The sequence below is a fragment of the Microcaecilia unicolor genome, chromosome 11, assembly GCF_901765095.1.
Source record: "Microcaecilia unicolor chromosome 11, aMicUni1.1, whole genome shotgun sequence".
Lineage (NCBI taxonomy): Eukaryota > Metazoa > Chordata > Amphibia > Gymnophiona > Siphonopidae > Microcaecilia > Microcaecilia unicolor.
In genome coordinates this window covers 7713995-7731574 of record NC_044041.1, presented here as the reverse complement: position 1 = coordinate 7731574, position 17580 = coordinate 7713995, and the positions used below count along the sequence as shown (strand labels likewise).

Genomic DNA, 17580 nt, shown 5'->3' with positions numbered 1-17580 from the left:
TTACCAGTCTGTTATTTCCTGGATCACCTCTTGACTCTTCTTTACATTGTTTTACATTACATTGGCTTTACATTGTTTTACATGTTCAAACTGCATTACTTGGTTGAATTCTGTGTGACAACAAACATATTTTGAACATAAAAACTGGCATTACATTGGCCTTCCTCCAAATCTTCAGGTGCCAGAGATGATTTTAATGACAGTTTACAGACCACTAATATTAGAACAATATGCGGATTGTGAAAAATTGCAGGAAGACCTTAGAAAACTAGAAGACTGGCCATTCAAATGGCAGATGAAACTTAAATGTGGACAAATGTAAAGTGAAACACATTGGGAAGAATAGTTCAAATCATAGTTACCTGACACTAGGGGCCACATAAGGAGTCTGCACTCAAGAAAAAGATCTAGGTGTTATTGTAGACAATACGCTGAAATCTTCTGCCCAATGTGCAGTGGCAGCCAAAAAGCAAACAGGATGCTACAAATTATTAGGAAAGGGATGCAAAATAAGACCAAGAATATTATAATGCCTCTGTATCGCTTCATGGTTTGACCTCACCTTGGGTATTGTGTTCAATTCTGGTCGCTATATCGCAAAAAAGATATAGCGGAATTAGAAAAGGTTCAAAGAAGAGCAAACAAAAGGATAAAGGGGATGGAACTCTTCCCATATGAGGAAAGGCTAAAGAGGTCAGGGCTCTTCAGCTTAGAAAATTGACGGCTGAGGGGAGATATGATTGAGGTTTCTAAAATCCTGAGTGGTGTAGAACGGGTGGAAGTGAATCGATTTTTCATTCTTTCAAAAAGTACAAAGACCAGGGGACACTCAATGAAATTACATGGAAATATTTTTAAAACAAATAGGAGGAAATATTTTTTCACTCAAAAAATATTTAAGCTGTGGAACTCATTGTTGGAGGATGTAGTAAACGTAATTAGCATATCTGGATTTAAAAAAAAGGTTTGGACAAGTTCCTGGAGAAAAAGCCCATAGTCTGCTATTGAAATGGACTTGAGGGAAGCCTGTGCTTGCCCTGGGATTGGTAGCATGGAATGTTGCTGCTAATTGGGTTTCAGCCAGGTACATATGACCTGGATTGGCCACTGCTGGAAGCAGGTTACTGGCCTAAGATGGACCACTGGTATGTCTATTCTTATGTTCCTATGTGTATAGCATCCAGTACAGGTGATTTACTTTTTGATTTGGCTCAATTCGTCTTCCAGGTTCACTTAAGATTTGTTTCAGTTCTTGATATATCGCCTTATCTCAAAGAAGGTCAAAGTGGTGAATACATACAATTCCACATAAAATCTTGAGAAACAGAACGCCAACTAAAAATAGGAAAGAATACATTCTTACAAACATATAAACCAAGGAAGAGGAGAAGAAGGGAAGGGAGAGGGAGGGGTTAGTGAAGAACGTGGTTTTCAGTGAATACTCGCTTACAGGATCAGCACTTAGGGGCTGCGGTAGGGTTAATGCACAGGTAGCATGTGCTAAATCGACACCACCGCCATGGTAGCACGGTTGCCCTGCGGTAGTTTTGAAGTTAGCACTCATTGTTTCCCACTGTAGAAAATAATTTTCTGTCAAGGAGGGCGTTCCTGGCAGTAATCGGCAGCTCAGCCACATTGCTGCGTGCTGTCTGAATACCGCAGGAGTAGCATGTGAGCCTTTACTGCCAAATAAATAGGTGGCGTTAATGGCTCAGGCAATAAATAGCCGTATGTTACTTTTAATATTATTGCATGGCCATTTACTGTCCCATTAAAAAAAGGTCTTTTTAACCGCGATGTAAAAAATGGCCCAGCGTGTGCTAATTTCACATGTGCAAACTAGTGCTGGCCACTTTTTATCGTAGCTTATTAAAAGGGCCCCTTAATTAGAAACAGCCCCAACATCTGGAAATAACAGGCTTTTAATTTTGTCTTAAACCTGCCTAATGAGAGTTCAGACCTAATGTCAGGGGGTAAACTATTCCAGAAACTAGGGGCCAAAAAGATTCGTAATACGCATGTTTAGGAGAAGGCAGTACCAATGCCTGTTTACAAAGGTGCGCTATATTAGCATTTTTAACGCGCATTAAACGCTAGTGTACCTATAGGAATGTATTGGCGCGTTAACGCACCTTAGTAAACATACCCCCAAATGCTTAACATCAAGAGATGGAAGCGCAGAGACGGGGTACATGGAATAACCAGGGAAGCAATATAGGATGAACTACCTAGGTGCTGCTGTGTCTCGTGGGTGAGAAGGACGTATCATCAGGCAGATCTCTTAGATCCTCTTCAGTAAAGACCGAAGGAAAGACATAATTCAGTCTCTCCAGTATGGCTTTGTCTGCATTAAAGGGAAAAGAAAAAACCCTGTCAAAATTTAGCATAGCTTTTAAAATCAGGAGCACATCAAGCCTGATTGAGATTTCTCTGAAATAAAACCCTTGCCAGATTGGGATTAAAGTTACTGTGAAAAAATCAAAAGTAAACCACTGTGCTAAAGGACAGTGCAGTTTATTACATTATCCCCATTATATTTTATATTGATTTAAGTGTTGTGGAGTTCGTGGTTTTATACAACTGTTAATTGTGGATAATGCAGTTCTAAGCCATTTAAATGAAGCTAATTATTGGTCTTGTTTCCTAAAGGAGTACTTTCAGTATTCAAACTGCACCCTAATAACCTTTAATGAAAATAAAATTTAAGAAATGATTTTCTCACAAAAAGCAATTTTGTGTGTGTATCATGGCAGGTAAAAATGTGTAGAAAAAAAGCATTCTCATTCTCATCCAGCCACTTCAGTGGCAATTTTATTAAGCGCTTGAGCTCGTAGAGCTTATAAAACTGGCTGGAGGTGTCTATGCACATAGGGGGTAATTTATAAGGAGGTGGCAAATATACGCATGAAAATGCTAATATTGCATCTACGTGCTATTATAAATTATGGCTCCTAAATGTAATGGTGCATAGTTTGAAGATGGGCAGAGCACAGACGAGAAGCACAGTTCTGTACGTAAATTACAGAACGCTATAATTGGCATGAGCGTCTTTGCCAGCTCTATGGTTGGTGTAAGCGGTCGTGTATTTGCTCTGCTATTCTAGAATCCTATAAAGGAAAGGAGGTTTGTTGGTGAGATCAGGACCAAGAACAACCAGAGCTGGGAGGCTGAAGGGCACAGTAACCCACGCACTCAGTGCTCTCCTCCCACCCGGTTAGTCAGTCCAGACCAGAAATTTCAACTCTGTTTATTTAAACTTGGACAACTTCTCATAATTAACTCTATACAATCAGTAGTAGAATAAAATAGTTTCAAACCCTTACTGTCTTTACTAGTGTTTCTCATTGAACCTTCTGCCTTGGTAGAGGTTCAGGAAAAATGTGTTTAGTAGCTCTATTCTCTCCGAATCCACTCTTTTTCTCTGTATTAAGGCTCTTTGAGTCTGCTGGTACAAAGTACTTGTAAGAGGTCCCCTTCTTTGACAATAACAAAGCTACAGAGGTTCTCTGTCCTGTACTCCTTCCTGGAACCCTTCAATGGTCCCTGCTTATTCTTTCTGGCTTGATCTTTCTCCTCCTCCTCTAGCAGGGCAGTGGCAAATTCCCTGTTCCATTTTGGATGCAGAAATAAACAGCTGAAGATTAAGACTTCCCAGTTGGTATGACTAACAAATCTTATCTGCACTGGGAAGTGTGTGGGATTTCTTTGCTTAAGCACTGCATTGTGGAGAATGGGTCAACAGTCTCTTTTAACCATCTACTACTACTAATCATTTCTATAGTGCTACTAGACATATGCAGCGCTGTACACATTATATGCAGGTACTTTCTCTGTCCCTGCCCATCTTCAAATCCTTGCTCAAAGCCCACCTCTTCAATGTCGCCTTCGGCACCTAACCACTTTACTTCTATTCAGGAAATCTTGACTGTCCCAACTTGACATTTCGTCCTTTAGATTGTAAGCTCCTTCAAGCAGGGACTGTCCTTCTTTGTTAAACTGTACAGTGCTGCGTAACCCTTGTAGCGCTCTAGAAATGTTAAGTAGTAGAGGGCTCACAATCTAAGTTTTCGGTACCCGGGGCAATGGAGGGTTGCCCAAGGTCACAAGGAGCTGCAGTAGGAATCGAATTCAGTTCCCCCGGATCAAAGTCCACTGCATTAACCACTAGGCTACTGCTCCATTCCCTGTGTGCTCAATATCAGTTGTCTACGACTAGATGCTTTTCCAACCTGAAGGTACAAAAGAACATGAGAACATTGCCATACTGGGACAGATCGAATGTCCATCAAGCCCAGCATCCTGTTTCCAACAGTGGCCAATCTAGGTTACAAATATCCGGCAAGATCCCAAAACAGTACAACACACTTTAAGTGGTTTAACCTAGAAATAAGAAGTAGATTTTCCCCAAGTCCATTTTAATAATGATCTATGGACTTTTCTTTTAGGAAGCAAACCAAAACTTTTTTTTTTTTTTAAAGATAGTTTAATATACATAATATTCAAACAAGAATAATAATACACAATTATGAAATATCATAAGGAAAAGAAAAAAAAAAAAGAAAAATTAAGACATTTCCATCGTCCACAATTTTACAAGAAATGATCCAAGAATTTAGAAAATTATCAAGCTATGAATGAAAATCCCATGCTTTTAAACAAATCTATTTAAATTAAAGACTGCGCCTTGCCTTGTGGACTCACTCCAAGTTGCTATACAGTGTTACATTCAGGTCTAAAGTTTCACAACAACACTGTCTTTACTTTTAAGAAAATTATCCAACTGATTAGGTTCAAAAAATTGGTATTGCTTAGTGTGGAGTAAAATCCTACACACACAAGGAAATTTCAAAAGAAAATTTGCTCCCAGGGCTATTGCCCTTGGCCGCAAAGCAAAAAATGACTTACGTCACTTTTGGGTTTCCCTGGATAAATCCAGGAAAACCCGTACTTTTGAACCTAGAAATAAAGAATTCAAATGTCTTAGGGAAAGTCTGAGAACTGCATCTCTATCTAATTCTAGTGCAAAGGTCACCAACAAAGTGATTCTTTGGGTGACCACCTCCAAAGAAGATTCCAGGAAGGCCGTTAAGTTCATTGGATTTTGAGGGTTTAAATTTTCTGGGACTGGCCCAGTGCCTTAAATATAATATGCCCTTGTAATCGGTGGCAATGAAGTCTCAGGCATTCCCAGAATATCAACTAGATATTTCTTAACCATTTGTACAGGTGATATAAGAGGTGATTTTGGAAAGTTTATGATACGTAGGTTAAGTCTCTTGGATTGATTTTCCAAATATTCCATGCGCTTAGAAGCAAAGTTCCTTTCTTTAATTAAAGATTGTTCCACAAGTTCCATTTTTTCAACTTTTTGAGAGAGACTTTTTACTTCAGTCGCATGAACCTCATTAATTTGAATTTGTTTTAATGCAGCTTCAGCTAAAACTTTAATAGTTTCTGTATTCTTTGAAATAGCTGATTGTAAAGTTAAGAGAGTTGTGGAATTTAAGTCCCAAAGTGACTCTAGGGTCACTACAGCAGGTTTTTCAAAATTCCTCTCATTAAATACCAGGGGAGACGCTTGAACAACTCGTTCCAGGGTACTCACAAGTGCAGAATCTGCCACAGGAGCTGGTTTCTGCTCTGGCTCATCGGGTTGTTCAGGAGATGTTCTTTCTGCCTCCGTCAGGTTCCCTCCCTGCTCGTTCCCTTCACCTCTTCGGGCGGACGCTGCAGGACTTGACTGGAAGCTCTCACTTCCTGGTTGAGGAGGTGCTGCACGAAAGACAGGGCTAAGAGAAGCCCCGTCGCCACTGTCGGTCAGCGCAGAAGCGCTGACACCAGCTGCAGGAGTGGAAGTCAACCCGGCACCAGACGCTATTCCAAAGCGTTCAAGCGTCGACTGGGAGAGCGGAGGTCTACCGCCAGGGTCCGAGGGAACATCCCTGACTTTCCCTCGTCGCTTGCCCATCTCAACAACGGATAAGGAAGCTCTCTCCAGATCAGCTGAGCGCAACTTAGATCGCGTCCGTTAGCGCTAGGTCAGACCGTCGCCATCTTGGATCACTTACAAAATCTTAAACCAAAACTTTTTTAAACCCCTCTAAGCTAACTGCTTTTACCACATTGAGCGAAGAAATATTTTCTCTGACTCGTTTTAAATTTACTACTTTGTAGCTTCATTGTGTGCCCCCTAGTACTAGTATTTCTGGAAACAGTAAACAAGCAAATCATGTCTACCCATTCCACTCCACTCATTATTTTATAGACCTCTATCATATCTCCCCTCAGCCGTCTTTTCTCCAAGCTGAAGAGCCCTAGCTGCTTTAGCCTTTCCTCACAGAGAAGTGGTCCCATCCCCTTTATCATTTTCGTCACCATTCCCTGAACCTTTTAAAATTCCACTATATCTCTTTTGAGATGTAGTGATCAGAACTGTACACAATATTTGAGGTGAGGTCGCACCATGGACTGATACTCAAAGGAATTATAACATCCCAATTTTTCTTTTCATTCCTATCCTAATAATACCTAACATTCTATCTGCTTTCTTAGGTGTCGCCACACACTGAGCAGAGGGCTTCAACGTATCACCCATAGTGGCACCTAGATCCATTTCCTGGTCAGTGGCTCCTAATGTGGAACCTTGCATTACGTAGCAAGAGTTCAGGTTCCTCTTTACCACATGCATCACATTGCATTTGCTCACACTAAACATCTGCCATTTGGATGCCCAGCCTCATAATGTCCTCTTGTAATTTTTCACAATCCTCTTGTGATTTAACAACTTTGAATAACTTTGTGATGCATTAAACTAGTTACTCTCCGCTCTAGATCATTTATAAATATGTTAAAAAACAGAGGTCCCAGCACAGATCCCTGGGGAATCCCACTTTCTACCCTTCTCCATTGAGAATACTGACCATTTAAACCTACTCTGCTCTCTATCTTTTAACTAGTTTTAATTCACAATGGAACACTACACCACCTATCCCATGACTCTCCAATTTCATCTGGAGTCTTTCATAAGGTACTCTGTAAAATGCCTTTTGAAAATCCAGATACAAATTGTTGACCAGCTCACCTTTATCCACGTTTGTTCACCCTTTCAAAGAAATGTAATAGATTAGTGAGACAAAACCAACATAGATTCAATGAAGGGAAATCTTGCCTCACCAATCCATGCTTTTCAATATGCTCTGTAATTCTGTTTGTCCGGCACTGACGTCAGGCTTACTGGTCTATAATTTCCCGGATACCTCTGGAACCTTTTTTATAATTTCGGCATTACATGGGCTACCCTCCAATCTTCCAGTACCATGCTTGATTTTGAAGATAAATTACATATTACTAACAATATTTCCGCAAGTTCATTTTTCAATTCTATCAGTACTCTGGGAAGAATACCATCCAGTCCAGGCAATTTGCTACTCTTCAGTTTGTCAAATTATGCCAGTACATCTTCAAGGTTTATAGAGATTTAATTCAGTTTCTCTGACTCGTCAGCTTTGAATACCATTTCTGGCACTGGTCCCAGCACAGACTCCTGGCGAACCTCACTATCTACCCTTCTCCATTGAGAACACTGACCATTTAACCCTACTCTCTATTTTCTTTTAACCAGTTGTTAATCCACAATAGGACACTACCTCCTATCCCATGACTCTCCAATTTCCTCTGGAGTCTTTCATGAGGTACTCTGTCAAACGCCTTTTGAAAATCCAGATACACAATGTCAACCGGCTCGCCTTTATCCACATGTTTGTTTACCCCTTCAAAGAAATGTAATAGATTGGTGAGGCACGATTTCCCTTCACTAAATCCATGTTGGCTTTGTCTCATTGATCCATGCTTTTGATTATGCTCTGTAATTTTGTTCTTTATAATAGTCTCTACCATTTTGCCCGGTACCGACATCAGACTCACCGGTCTATAATTTCCCGGATCTCCTCTGGAACCTGGGAGCCTTTTTGGTTAGCTATGTCACATAGGGTTCGCAGCTGGCTTCTGAATTGTTGAGTTGTAACTGGTGGTTGTTGGGAGGCGGAATAGAATAACAAAACTTCTGGAACATGTTATGCTGTGTTTGTAGTATGCTTGATTGTTCCAATAAAGATTTATAAATTTTAAAATTATCAATAGAAATCAAACAAAATAAAACATGGAAAAGAAAATAAGATGATACCTTTTTTTATTGGGCATAACTTAATACATTTCTTGATTAGCTTTCGAAGGTTGCCCTTCTTCGTCAGATCGGAAATAAGCAAATGTGGTAGCAGATAGTATACAGTGGTGGAAATAAGTATTTGATCCCTTGCTGATTTTGTAAGTGTGCCCACTGACAAAGACATGAGCAGCCCATAATTGAAGGGTAGGTTATTGGTAACAGTGAGAGATAGCACATCACAAATTAAATCCGGAAAATCACATTGTGGAAAGTATATGAATTTATTTGCATTCTGCAGAGGGAAATAAGTATTTGATCCCCCACCAACCAGTAAGAGATCTGGCCCCTACAGACCAGGTAGATGCTCCAAATCAACTCGTTACCTGCATGACAGACAGCTGTCGGCAATGGTCACCTGTATGAAAGACACCTGTCCACAGACTCAGTGAATCAGTCAGACTCTAACCTCTACAAAATGGCCAAGAGCAAGGAGCTGTCTAAGGATGTCAGGGACAAGATCATACACCTGCACAAGGCTGGAATGGGCTACAAAACCATCAGTAAGACGCTGGGCGAGAAGGAGACAACTGTTGGTGCCATAGTAAGAAAATGGAAGAAGTACAAAATGACTGTCAATCGACAAAGATCTGGGGCTCCACGCAAAATCTCACCTCGTGGGGTATCCTTGATCATGAGGAAGGTTAGAAATCAGCCTACAACTACAAGGGGGGAACTTGTCAATGATCTCAAGGCAGCTGGGGCCACTGTCACCACGAAAACCATTGGTAACACATTACGACATAACGGATTGCAATCCTGCAGTGCCCGCAAGGTCCCCCTGCTCCGGAAGGCACATGTGACGGCCCGTCTGAAGTTTGCCAGTGAAGACCTGGATGATGCCAAGAGTGATTGGGAGAAGGTGCTGTGGTCAGATGAGACAAAAATTGAGCTCTTTGGCATGAACTCAACTCGCGTGTTTGGAGGAAGAGAAATGCTGCCTATGACCCAAAGAACACCGTCCCCACTGTCAAGCATGGAGGTGGAAATGTTATGTTTTGGGGGTGTTTCTCTGCTAAGGGCACAGGACTACTTCACCGCATCAATGGGAGAATGGATGGGGCCATGTACCGTACAATTCTGAGTGACAACCTCCTTCCCTCCGCCAGGGCCTTAAAAATGGGTCGTGGCTGGGTCTTCCAGCACGACAATGACCCAAAACATACAGCCAAGGCAACAAAGGAGTGGCTCAGGAAGAAGCACATTAGGGTCATGGAGTGGCCCAGCCAGTCACCAGACCTTAATCCCATTGAAAACTTATGGAGGGAGCTGAAGCTGCGAGTTGCCAAGCGACAGCCCAGAACTCTTAATGATTTAGAGATGATCTGCAAAGAGGAGTGGACCAAAATTCCTCCTGACATGTGTGCAAACCTCATCATCAACTACAGAAGACGTCTGACCGCTGTGCTTGCCAACAAGGGTTTTGCCACCAAGTATTAGGTCTTGTTTGCCAGAGGGATTAAATACTTATTTCCCTCTGCAGAATGCAAATAAATTCATATACTTTCCACAATGTGATTTTCCGGATTTAATTTGTGATGTGCTATCTCTCACTGTTACCAATAACCTACCCTTCAATTATGGGCTGCTCATGTCTTTGTCAGTGGGCACACTTACAAAATCAGCAAGGGATCAAATACTTATTTCCACCACTGTATATAAGTGAAACATCCAAGCATTACTTTGACAGTCTGACAGGGTGGGAGGGTGGGGGTGGGCAGGAGGTATGCATTGGGTCATCAAAGCATTTCATTGATATTCTAACAGGATGGGTGTGGGTAGGTGAGAGGAGGGTGGTAAACAGAGAAATACAATTTTATGGTTTATAATGGGCTAGAACCCCCAGATCCTTGTTAAGTCCTATCTGTTGGGTGTCAAAATATTCAATCATTCTGACTTCAAAGGTCTTACATTCCTGTATTGTTTTAAAGTTACCTTTCAGGATTCTAACTATGAAATCACTGGTGCAGTGTCCTGGTCTTGTAAAATGCTGGCCCACCGGGGTGGGAACCTGAATGGCACCGCCAGGAAGGAAATTTATCTATATTTTTTAACCAAACACATTTCCAGTTCCTGTGCTGCTTCTATTCCTGCTGTGCAATCACTAGTTTGATTAAATTGCAATTTGTGTATATTCAACTGATAGCAACACTTTAAAAAGTGTTTCAGTAGAGTGCATTAAAAACAGTGCTAGAACATTGTAAGACCCAGGGCCAACAGTTTCCACTGACCATAGTGTATCTCTGACTCTTCTTCCAATACACAGCTCCACCCTTCTTTAGAAGAGCTGTTCTGTTATCTTCTGGCACCATATGGTTCAGTGAGTGTGAGCTGCACTGTGCCCATACTCAACTGCTAGCCTCTCATAAGATTGTGAGAACAGTGCAAGAGTTTGAATTGTGCGGTGCACAGTGCCGAAACCTGCATCAACCATAAGCCTCCAGAGAACCTGGAGGAAGTTTAATATAGAGGAAGAACTAATTTGGAGGGGGTGGAGATGAGGGAAAGGACAGCAAATGTGAGAGGAGGCTGGCCGAGATGGGGATTGGGGGAGAGGGTATATTCAGAGGTGAAGAGCTGGGGGGAGAATAAGTTGGGGAAGACGGGACGAGGAGAGAAAAGGGAGAGACGGTTTAAGGGAGAGAGCCAGACTGAAGGAGACAGTGTGGTGGAGTAGACTATTTTAGTTTCTCCAGCCACCCCAAGTATGTCTTGGCAGCTCAGTCTGCAGCATCACTTACTCCGGATGGTCTTGGTTTTCACACTGAGCAGTTTTTGCCAAAGAAGCCCCCTTCTCAAAAAATGTTGATCACTTTACTAGAGAATTATTAAGTCATGTATTATTTTATTTATACCAGACATGAACTCCAAAGCATACAAATGACAATTACCAGGATCTGTCAGTCAGGATTCTGGCGGTAAGGGTAGGCATGCCATCACCTCCTACACCATCAGGCTCAATTTCAAAAGAGACAGATGTGCAAAAAGTGACATAAGTCAGCATTTGGACATTTATCTCACAGAAACGTCCAAAATCAGTAATATCGAAACCTGTTTTTGGACGGCTTTCTCTGAAGTCCGTCAGAAGGATGTCCAAATCTCAAGGGGGCGTGCCAGGGGCATGTTCAAGGCAGAACTTGGGTGTTCCTAAGAAATGGACGTCTTTCAGCTATAATGGAACAAAACAAAGACGTCCAAGACTAAAACTTAGATGTTTTCAGCTAGACCTGTTTTTATAGCAAACAGCTGCAGTGGGAATTAAACCCACTTCCCCAGGATAAAAGTCTGCTGCACTAACCACTAGGCTACTCCTCTATTCCACATAAGAGGTGCCCCAAATGACCAGATGACCACTGGAGGGACTCGGGGATCACCTCCCCTTACTCCCCCCAGTGGTCACTATCCCCCTCCCATCTCAAAATAATGTGATTAAAAATATTACTTGCCAACCTTGATGCCATCCTCAGATGTTATACTCAGGTCCACTAGAATAGCATGCAGGTCCCTGGAGTAGTCTAATAGTGGTGCAGTGTACTGCAGACAGGTGGACCCAGGCTTCTACCCCCCCCCCCCTACTTGTTACACTTGTGGAGGAAACTGTGAGCCTTCCAAAACCCACCAGAAACCCACTGTACCCACATATTGGTACTCCCTTCACCTGTAAGGGCTACGGTAGTGGTGTACAGTTGGGGATAGTGGGTTTTAGGGGGCTCAGCAGACAAGGTAAGGGAGCAATGATGAGATGTGTACCTGGAAGCATTTTATAAAGTCCACTGCAGTGCCCCCAAGGATGCCCTATTGCTTTCCTGGGATGTCACTTTTCCACTATTCTACCTGAGGCCAAGCTTTCTATTTTTTTATAACATCTGAGCCTTGTGTCTATTGTTTATCAGTAGACTTGGGAAGTCTCATTACATATATCTAAATACCAGAGTGCTAATCTCCATACTTCACAGCAAGAGTGTACATTCCCTAATTACCTGTCCCAATGCAACTGAAGCTTTTACCTCCTCAGTGCATGTAAATGGTTTCATCCCTGTGTAGATTCTCTGATGCCTTGTGAGGCTTTCTTTCCAACCAAAGCTTTTACCACACTCAGGACATATAAATGGTTTCACTCCTATGTGTATTCTCTGGTGCATTGTGAGGTTTACTTTCTGACCAAAGCTGTTACTAGACTCTATACATGCAAATGGTTTCTCTCCCATGTGGACTTTCTGATGCACTTTGAGATTTACATTACAACCAAAGCTTTTACCACACTTAGAACATGTGAGTGGTTTCACTTTATTGTGGATTTTGTGGATTTTGTACGTTTTGAATTTGGATGTATTTGTTTCAAAAGGAAAAGACAGCCTTTTTTTGTAGTAAATTACCTTTCCTGTTCTGATTTTGGACCTTTTACAAAAAATGAGCAAATTCAGACTTAGATGTCCTATCCAAAAATGCCCTTTGTGCATTTGACTTGCCCAAAGTCACAAGGAACAATAGTGGGAATTGAACCCATGTTGCCAGGATCAAAGCCTGCTGCACTAACCATTAAGCCACTCCTCCTGTTTTGGACGTCTTTTATTCGAAAATGGACCAAAAAAAAAGGACGTCCAAATCACAGGACAACCATAGTATTTTTGAACACAAAAGATAGACGTCCATCTTTTCCAAAAATTACCTTCTTTCCTGTTCGGAATTTGGACGTCTTTGTAAAACGTCCAAATTCTGATTTAGACGTTTCTTTCGAAAATGCCCCTATGTGTCACCTCCCATGCATTCTGCAGGCCACAAAAATGCCAACAGTGCTCTCGTTAATGAAGATGACAAGTTCACTGTGGAAAAGGAACATAAGAGAGACAAGAACAGGGAATCCAAGCAGAAGAGATCATGCTAAAAGAGCTCCATTTGAATAAAATACTGCTGACTTTCCACATTCATACATTTCTTTATCTTTTCTATTATAAAAAAATAATTCAAGTTTTGTAAACTAGCTAAGTCTAGAATCAACACAAAGACATTATGGTCGATTACATGTAGCATAGAACTGACTGCCTAGTGCAGCCATTTTCAACCTTTTTTCATCTCACAGCACACTTACAAGGCACAAACATTGTCAAGGCACACCACTGGAATCTAACCCATACCTGTCTGTCCCTGCTAAGATCCATTTCATCCCTGCAAGTAATCTCCTCCATCCCCACCCATATGTGTAACCTTCAGAAGTAGTTATTTCATTGAATTATGCTACTGAAATACATTACAGCACCAATATACCTGCTACTTGGAAAATGGAACAAGATAGACTGTTACAGATTCCTACACAGATACCACGTGCCAGCAGAATCCTTTACCTCAGTTGCAGATGCAGAACATGACTCTCACCCGATACAAAATAGGGAACCGCAAAATGTAAGCAAACAAAAACTGAAAGCAGAGATACCGGACTCTGTATGTCGTGCAACACCAGAAAAACAGAAAGAATTGGATGTTTTCCTGTACAGTGCAAAATAAAGCAGACAGATGTAAATTCTTGACACTGATATAATTCAATTACTAAACTGAAAATAAAATAATTTTTCCTAAATTTGTAGTCTGGTGATTTTATTACTCCAATCATCTTGTTCCTAATCTTTGGTTCTGCTTCTCTCTGTCAGTGTTCACAACTCTGTTTCCATGTCCTCCTTTCCATTTGCTATTTCTTTTCTCACTTCCTGCCCTATGTCTGTTTAGCACTGATCTTTCAAGTTCAAATTTCTTCAATTTCTCTGCCTCCTTTTCAAATCTATCTTGTTTTCCCTCTCTCTTCCCTTCATGTGCAACCTATCTTCCTTGTCTCCCCTATTCCTTTCCCTACATGTGTAGCCGTCTCCCCTTTTCCCTTTCCTATATATGCAACATTTCACTCATTTTCCTCTGTGATACTGTCTCTCCTCCACCCCACCCCCATTCCCTCACATGGGTCCAATATCTTTTCCTACATTCCTCCTCCCACCTCCCAGGCCTCTCTTTCATCTCCGCCACAATTCTATAAACTTTGTGATTGCCGGCAGCTAATAGAACAGGCATTCTTCTAGCCACCTGCAGGTTATCACTCTGCTTAACCCCCCTCCTATGTGGCAAAAAGAAGTCGCATCAGAAGGAAGTACCCTAGAGTTGGCCAGAGGAAGGCCTGTTCTACTAGCAGCCGGCAATCGCAAAGTTTGTAGAATTTCGGCAGAGAGGAGAAAGACCCGAGGGGTGGGAGGAGGAAGATAGTGAGGCGAATCCAGACCTGAAGTGGAAGTGTGCCGATTCTGTCTGGGGTGGCAAGGCATTTTTTTGGGTGGTACTTGCCACCCTATAGACACTTATGACCTGATTCCACAGCACACTTGGGGAGCAACCGCAGCATACCAATGTGCTACAGTACACAGTTGACAAACGCTGACTTATACAAATGATTATAATATATAAATTCCCATATGCAACTAGATACCAACTCCCCTTTCCTCCATGTCTTCTTCCTGACCTCTCAGCTTTTCCACTACTATCCTTCACATCTGTTCCATGCATATCCACATCTGTCAACGTGAAGACACCCATCACCTCCGCTATTAAGTCAATTCAGGCCTTGTCATCTTCAAATTTACTGCTTACAAGCCAGCAGCTGAACCCCCTTCTCTCTCTCCTTAACATTTTTTACTTTATTTGTTAAGAAACACAAGGAGGCATAATTAACAAGCACAAACTGAAAGAGTATCTCCATGTGAAAGGGAAGAGCAGAGAACAAAATGGCAGTCAAGCCGCACCCAACACACTAGGACAGTAAAAACAAAACAAAAAGCCCACGAATGTCAATGACCCCACTAAACAGTTTACCATGACCACTGTAAAGAAAGTCATGGAGAGGAATGCTACAAGAATTATGCCTGTCTGCAGCACGCTGGCAGTTCTCTCTCAACAATCACTTGCTCATTTGTTTTTTAATCTACCTACACTACTCTCATGAGTGTTACATGAGCCACAATCCTCCACAACCTGCTAAGCAGATGGGCTAATAAACTTTAGTCAATGACAGTACTTCAGTTTGAAGCTGCTTGGAGCATTTGTCAACAGATGATATTATGGCTCCCAGACATTATAGTGTCCTCAAGTTGATGACAGAAGGCTTTCCGTTTATTATACACAACAAGTACAAGAGCACCAGATTAAAATATACAATGATCTGGCTCCTACATAATAAAGTCTGTAAGAACAATTATTTAGAATTTCCATAGTGTTCAAAACTAAAATGTGCAATGTAGCCGCACATAGTATACCTTCCATCCTCTGCCTGAATGATTCATTTTTAATTTCTCCTTGAATTTACTAAACATAATCCCTGTGACTCCCATCCCTGCCTTTTTCATGAGGAAAGCCTGGCACATCTGGAGGACAAACTCAGGGGGAAAACCCTCCTCCTGAGGCCCTCCACACACTGCCTCAGGCTGAACAGAAGGCTGCTCAGCAGATGAAAGCTCAGGAGCTGCAGAGGCTGAAGTTGCAGGCAAGATGGCTGACTTCCCTGCCACATCCGACAGGCCAGCCACCTCCGCAGATGAACGGGAGGATGCTGAGGCAGGCGCAGCCTGCGAAGCGTTCGGAAGGGGCGGATCTGGTACAGCAATTGCGGTGCAAACTTTACAAGCCCCAAGCGAACCTACTCCCCTGCGCTGGCACACAGTACATCGCTTTAACTTCTCTGCCATAGCGCCGTTCGCTCCGCGTCCCTGTAAATCCTTTTTGGGTTTTTTTTCACAAACGCAACCGCTGCTGAACACGAGGAAGAGAGACAGCACAAAAGAAACAACAAATCACGACGGAACTGCTTGCTCGTTCATGCCACGGAGGAGCTTTTTTTTTAAACAGGCTCAAAAATTAGTGTAGCGCGACGGAGCTGCTTGCTCGTTTGTGCCTGGGGGAGAGGAAAGGTAATAAATTGTTGTTTTTTTTTTAACAATAGAAAAAGAAAGTGGCTGCCTCTCCCAAAGGCTAAACACCTTTCCCCCGAAAGAGTTAGCCCTTCCCTGCACCAAAGGGAGATGGGGTGGGACCCAGGACCCTGAGTTTAGGACCCCAGAGGCTGTAGAGGAAAAAATTTCTATCTACCTAGCCTCTATAACTGGATTCCTTAGGCATAGAAGGGTAATTTTTTTTTTAAGTAGAGAAAGAGAGAGACTAATGGGCTCATCTTCTGCTGCCTGCTGGAGACAGAAAAAATACTGAGGCCAGGGCTCTTATTGGCTCTCTAGAGTCAGAAGTTTCTCAGTCTCCACCTGCTGGAAGGAATGCACAACCCATCAGTCCAACCCTGGGCCGGGCCAGAGGGACATTAAGGAATTTGGTATTCACATTCAGTGCACTGCTAAAAATCCACAGAGTAAATTTATTTATTTATTTATTTATTACATTTGTACCCCACGCTTTCCCACACATGGCAGGCTCAATGCGGCTTACGTAGTAACAATATAAATAATTAGAAACTCGTAAGAAGAATATACAGAATATTAACAGAAGCAATGGTCTGCATAACCCTCTATTCTGACTAAATGCTTGCATGCTGAATCACATGGACAACACTTGACTGAAAATTAACGATATTCAAAAGCATTTATCAAGCCACTGAAAATTCTTACTGTCCACTCGGTCAAGATCCAGATCATGTGGAAGTGAAGCCTAGGAATTCCACCCAACTAGACAGATTGTTACTGCTATCCTTCCACTATCCGTACAGCTAAATGTTTTAATTCAGGCTGTCCTCAATTAAACTGCACTATGCTACCATTATAGATAGTGGCACTGAAGGCTGACTGGGAGTTTAAATATTGACCTGTAAATTGTTATTGTATCTGTTGCAGTCAGATTATGATTAGCTAAACATGGGAAGAAATTGTCAGCCAAGGAATCCACATTTCTTCCAGTTGTCAGACACCTTTCTATATATAAATGCAGGATGTCCCTGTACAAAAAGACTAAGGGTCAGGTCCCCTATTACTGTCTATAGAGAAAAAAGCCTACTAGAACAAAGCCCTGCATTGAAGAGGGCTTCCCGATCTGATATTGTCCTCGGAGAAAACACATTTCACTAATGCTGGAATTTTATTCAAACTAGCTGTGGCACTCACTAGTGTTTCTATATGTGAAACTCTCCTCTGTGGCATTTTGGGAACTTTTCCTACAAAAGAAAACATGACAAGAACCAGAATCATTTGTGGCTAAGTTTGGCAACATGGGTAATGGCACAGCTCAGAATAAACCCAGAAAATCAAGCCCTTCATTTTCTGTGTCCTGCTGACTCAGAGACCGGCTTCTTTAATAAAAACAGAGAAATATGACAGCAGATAAAGACC

At 42.0% G+C, this 17580-nt stretch overlaps 1 protein-coding gene across 1 annotated transcript in view; it reads right to left on the bottom strand.

Annotated features, from left to right (window-relative positions):
- MED13L (mediator complex subunit 13L) overlaps window positions 1-17580 on the bottom strand; it is a 578965-nt gene that overhangs the window by 220445 nt on the left and 340940 nt on the right. The gene's annotated exons all lie outside the window — the stretch shown is intronic.